Here is a 6410-nt window from a genome sequence, read left to right on the forward strand (position 1 = left end):
TATGATCTATAAAATCATATTTACAACTTATGTGCTTTCAGAATATGTAATAAAAATTGGGGGTCACCTTTCAACCTAAGGAGCTATAACTGTCTCTTATACACATCTAGATGTGTATAAGAGACAGAACCCACCCTTGTCATTTTATGACTCAGAGCTCCCTTGTAAACACGCGAGAGGAATGTTTAGCCATTGTTAGCAGCAAAGGAAGCGAGTCTCACTGCTGATTAATTATTCAATAGTTATCTGACGTCATTTTAGGCTTCCTACATTCTGATTGGCTAAAAGAAACATATTTTTGCTTATGTGTACTGCAGAAAAAAAATACGCTATTGGCATGGGTAAAGCGGTCACCCAGCTACTACAAACAGTTTGTCAGTACCAGGGTGCTAAAACTGCAAAGCAAATCCAAGATTGAGAGTTAGAGACACGTCTCAGGGAGTGACAACCCAGCCGACGACATTTCGAGGGGGATTGTTTTGGAAAAGCTGAATCATAGATGGCTTAAATGTCTGCAATTCTTACGTCCAGCAAATGAATGGAACAAGAGGAGCTGTACAACGAAGAAGACGACAATAAAATAAAACTAGTCAAGTTCAGTGGAAACATTGAAGTCAAACAAGTAAAACAGAAGATAGAAATTGATAATTGTCAAACATGGGAAGCGATGTTAGAAATCTATAGAAGGCAGATTTAGGAAGAGGATTCTCTAGCTTTAGATGTCAACCAAGTGAGAGATATCGAGCGACTTCTATTGCGGCGCGTAAAAAGAGAATGCTTCGCTGAAGAGCTGCAATTACTGCAGAAGGGAAAGCAAGTTAACAGGAGTAGCCGACTTAGCAACCTAGATTCTGTACTGGAAACTGAGCACAAACTTATCAGAGTGGGAGGCAGGTTGAGAAATCTACAAGAAATCAACTTATATGTCAATCCGATAGTGTTGGACCCGAAGCACCACATCACTAAGTTGCTGATCAAAAGAGTAGATGCCAATGTGTTTTGCCATAGTGAGAGGCCCAGTCAGGTCTTTACATACTTACTTAGAAACTATTGTATTTTGAAGGGCAGAAGCCAGATCAAGTCACTTTTGAATTATTGTCCAGAATGTCAAAGGTGGAGGAAGGGATTCAGCATCCTAAAGATAGCAGATTTACCTAAAGCTAGACTTCGAATTGGTAAGCCACCTTTCTATTCTACAGAAATGGACTGTTGGGGACCGATGATGGTTAAAGTGCGAAGATCGCAAGAAAAAAGGTGGGGCGTTATATTCAAATGTATGACGACAAAGGCTGTACATTTAGAACTAATGAGAACGATGGATGCAGATGCTTTCATTATGGCATTCAGAAGGTTCATATCACGAAGAGGAGTTCCCCATGATCAATATTCTGACTGAGGAACCAACTTTAAAAGTGCTGGACGAGAGCTGAGGGAGAGTCCCAAAGCCATGAGTGCGGAAGTACAACTGAAGCTGGAACAACAGCAAGTAGAATTTAAATTCAATCCTCCCAGTGCACCCCATTTTGGTGGCATCTGGGAAAGAGAGATAAAGTCAGTTAAGAATGCCATTAAGTGCTGTCTTAAAGATAGAATCGTAACTGAAGTCGTGCTGCAGACAGTAATAACTGAAGTCGACGGTATTATGAATTCGAAACCTTTAGGCTATGCCTGATTGGACGTTTCAGATACCAACCTGTGACTCCGAACATGTTTTTGAAGGGTAGACGCGATCCATCTTTGCCGTTTGCTTCGATCCACCCGAAAGAGCAGTTCAGAAGTAATAGACAGTGGAGACATAGCCAACTTTTAATTGATCTCTATTCTGGAAGAAAATTGTATCAGAATACTTACCCAGTCAGCAAATAAGGCAGAAATGGATAAAAGAAATCGATAATTTGGAGAATGGAGACAAGGTCCTGATTGTTGACTATCAAGCCCAGAGAGGAGATTGGACTGTGGGACAAGTAATTAAGGTTTACCCGAGTATAGATGGCAGAATCAGAGTAGCTGATATTAGTGTTAAGGGTAAAATATACAAACAGCCGGTCATAAAATTGATCAAGCTTGAAGAGTGTAAATAGATGGAAGAAAGTAGTAGATTAAAAAAAATATACTTTGTAGCATGATGCTGTATTATTATTGTATCATGTATTATCATTGTTTTTTTAAATTCATTTTGTACATTATGATGTTTATTTGTTGGTATTGGTTTGCTGATATAATGAGATTCCCTCATTATGGGGGAGTGTGAGATTTAATAAGAATATCATGTTCGTAAGGCGCCACCAAGTGATTTGAATAGCGCCACCATATAAGATACAGCTAAGATGGAGAGACTCGCATGTGGTCGTGTTTGTTGAGCTGTCCGGAATATAGACGTAAATTTCTGCTTTAATCATATTCCGAAATTTTGTTAACGTTGTAGTGATAAATGTAAGTTTGTTTTATTATACTGTATTGTTAATTCATTGGTTAATGATGATATTTGTGTCTGATAACAAGATTTAATTTGAACGTGTGTTGGATCGTAGAAGCTGCCATGATTGTTTGCTTTATTATTGTAAGACAGATTATCATGTTATTATTAACCATCATATGAACGACATGCCGAATAAGATAACAATTCATTATCATTTATTATATGATTGCTTGTGTATTTATGTATGAGATATTATGGTTGTTCTACTTAACATTGAAGTAAAATTAACTTAGAATCGTCATAATATATGTGTTGCATAAGAATGTTCATATCGCTTTTAGACGTCACGCTTGATTGACTCTGATTTGACCTCGCTGTTAATTAGCACTCATACCCATGTTCAGATAAGATACTTGATTCTTTTGTTCTGATTATTGATGCATTGTTTGTATAAGAATTTTACACTGGAAATGGTCACTTACAGTTAAATGTAGGTAAGAATGGCCCCAGAAAAAATGACCCCGGAAAAAATGGCCCCGGAAAAAACGGCCCCGGTAAAAATGTTCCCCTATGACAGGTGGGTAAAAATGGCCCCAATGAAAAATTCGGTAATAGAAATTTCATATATTTTTTTTAATCTTCAAATATTTAAATACTCTATAAGCAAGAATTAAATCAAGAAATAAAAAATGGCCCTCAATTATAAAATTCTAGAAAAAAATAATAATAAATAAATAAATAAATGCTGTAAAATACCCTGTAGCAAAAATTTAATTAATAAATCAACATAAAGAATATGCATATTTAAGAACTAAAATAAATTAGTTTTTAGCTCCTATGGGAGTATGGAAGTAGCTCTAAGTATTTTTTAAAATTATTAATATTATTAGATATTATTACTATATTTGCGGTCAATTATTAATATTAGAATTACTATTATAATTAATTACTTATTTTTAATCTATGGTCTTTTTAATTAATTTTCTTTTTTTTTATTGGAAATTCCGTAGTGCAGAATAAATTTATCAAAACCCATTAGGTTTACAGTAATATGAAAAAAAAAATGTAGTTTATACAGAAATAGTATCTAAAATGATCTCAATTTCCAAAGTTAAACTAAAAGATCTAATCTAAACACACAATATTAGGCAGGATGTATTTGTTTGGAAAAGAACGCACTCTTTTGTTAAATTAAGAGCTCCATAAATTTACTAATTCTTGATTATAGTTACCTTCAATAACGTTCAGCATAAATCAGGGTTCCTCCCTGCAATCTGGGCTTATTAGCTCCACAAAATTCACTAATTTTGAATTATAGTGACGTTCACATTAACTCAGGGTTGACTTCTCCCTGGTATCCGAGCTTATTAGCTCCACAAAAAATATAAATAGCAGGTTAGCTTTCTGCATGAAAACAAGGGGTTGGTGGTCTGTTTCCAAAATAAATTCTCTTCCATACAAATATGTCTCAAATTTCTGTATTCCCCAAACAATAGCCAAACACTCCTTTTTCATCACGGAATACGCTTTCTCTCGAGAAAGAAGCTTTTTACTCGCATATGCCACTGGGAACGTCTTATCTTCAGCACCTATACCATTCTCCGAAGCATCTGTCCTCAAGATAAAAGCTTTACTTAAGTTAGGAAGACAAAGAATTGGAGTGCTAGTTAATTTTGTCTTGAGAGTAATGAATGCATTTTCTTGGCTGCTTTCCCAACAAATTCGGTTTGGTTCCCTGTTTTTAGTTTTCTCTGTTAATGGACAAGCAATGACAGAATAATTTGGAATAAACTTCCTATAGTAATTTGTCATACCTAGGAACGACCTTAGTTGTTTCTTTGTTTCTGGTCTCTTTGCTGACACAATGCTCTGGATCTTCTCAGGTCTCGGTCGAACACTACCTTTCCCCACAACATGCCCAAGAAATTCAATTGTTTCGTAACCAATGTAGCATTAATTACTTGGACGAGTTGTCAAATTTGCTTTACGCAGTCGTCGGAACAACTCTTTCAAAGCATTCAGGTGTTGTTCCCAAGTAACTGTGTGAATCAAAATATCATCAATGTAATTTATTACATTATTCATTCCCTGAAGTGATTTCCTCATGCTTCTGCTGAAAGTAGCTGGAGCATTTACCAAGCCAAATGGCATAACCTTAAATTGGTATAACCCATCAGGAGTTATAAAAGATGCCAAAGGCTTTGATGACTCTTCCATTGGCACCTGCCAATACCCTTTACTTAGGTCTATCTTAGTAAAATAATGGGCTTGGGCCAGGTTAGTAAATAACTCATCTTGGTCTGGTATTGGTTCGGCGTCAAACACAGTAACCTGGTTTACTTTCCGGAAATCCACACAGAACCTATTCGACCCATCCGGCTTCTTAACCAATACTATCGGAGAAGCAAATGGAGCACAAGATGGTTCAACCACACCCATATTAAACATCATACTTACCTCCTCCTTCACTGTACTTCGAAGTGCATGCGGTAATGGATAAGGTTTAGTTCGGACAGGCTCATTGGTCGTTAACTTAATTTCATGTTGACCTAGTACAGTGTTCCCTGGTAGATCTGTCAGTACATCCTGGTAATTTCCTATCAGTCGTTTCACTTCCGTTTTGTACGACTCATCAAGACCCTCATCAACATGAATATCAGCTGAGGTTTCTTTAGCTAACAAAGGATGAAGCTGTAAAAGATTCTCATTAGACATATGATACTTAGGTGCAACATCATTTCCATAATCACATTCAATTACTGCTGTACCTGCCAAATTTAGGACACAATCGGAAGTCTTGGGTATGTCCTCAACTACAGCACTAACTTCTGGTCTCTCATGGTACTTCTTTAAGAGATTTGCATGAAATAATTATAGCTTACCATTTACCTCAATACGGTAGTCTAAATACCCTACTTTGGATATAACCGGAAATGGTCCTTTCCACTGAAGCAACAGCTTATTCTTGTCTGTGGGTAGCAACACTAACACCTTATCGCTTACTTCAAACTCACGAGATCTGCTTTTCTTGTCATAATAATGCTTATACCTTCCCCTTGACTTTAATAGGTTTTCTTTTGCTAATTTGCATGTTTCACTTAATCTTTCCCTCAGATCCATAACATACTGATAGGTAGACTTTGTCTCTGGTGTCTCAACTTCCCCAGTCCATAATTCTCTTAAAATGGATATTGGACCCCGCACTTTACGCCCATAGAGGAGTTCAAATGGGGAGAATCCAAGGCTCTCCTGAGGAGATTCTCTGATGGCAAACAGCAAAGGATCAATCACGGCGGTTTCAATATAGACAATAAGTAGTGAGCCCTCTGTTGGTCACTATTATAGATTTTAGATATTCTCGTAATTGGGGGCGCTAACGCGGAAGCGATAATTTCATTATTCTCCATATATGGGTTTTTGATATATGGGTATATGACCAACCAACAGGTTTAAAATTAAAAAACGTAATGAATATTCATGATATTATCGAAGAAGACATGGTAAACAGTTCCGTAGTATAACATAGGTACGATGTCATGGCTCTTGATTTTACGTGTGAGTATTTGAATTTATTTCATGTTTTTCACCCAAAACTTAAGAAAATCTGGCATGTAAAGTTTACATGGCTATAAATAATTTTTGCAATTGAAACAATTTGAAACAATGCCATTCGCTCCATGTTATTACTATTTGACTTCTGCATTATCCTCTAAAAAATCTCTCTGACAACTGTTCCGGTAAAAAATTTATTTAAGTTTAAAAATGACCGTGTCTGGCCTTTAAAATACACGCGTTTACCCTAGGCAGGCCTAGCATGTCTACCCTTTAGAAGTTTGGCGTAATAAATAACACAGACAAGATAACTATATATGTTTTTAAAATATAATTCAAATGTTTCTAGCAGTCTTCCCAAAAATAGCCTACGCTACGGGAGGGTAAGCTGCCGCCTGGGCTTAGGTGAAAGTAAACAATGTTTGGCCCGGAGGAGGGT

The 6410-nt window shown here is 36.6% G+C and overlaps 1 long non-coding RNA gene across 1 annotated transcript in view; it reads left to right on the forward strand.

Annotated features, from left to right (window-relative positions):
• The first annotated feature begins 5840 nt into the window (after positions 1-5840).
• Positions 5841-6410, forward strand: part of LOC117104659 — a 2238-nt gene continuing 1668 nt past the window's right edge. The window contains exon 1 of the long non-coding RNA XR_004444798.1: positions 5841-5974. This is a non-coding gene — a long non-coding RNA (uncharacterized LOC117104659). The remainder of the gene's footprint in view (positions 5975-6410) is intronic.

Source organism: Anneissia japonica, unplaced genomic scaffold (genome assembly GCF_011630105.1).
Source record: "Anneissia japonica isolate Jap-2015-1 unplaced genomic scaffold, ASM1163010v1 scaffold287712_len2945570_cov188, whole genome shotgun sequence".
NCBI lineage: Eukaryota > Metazoa > Echinodermata > Crinoidea > Comatulida > Comatulidae > Anneissia > Anneissia japonica.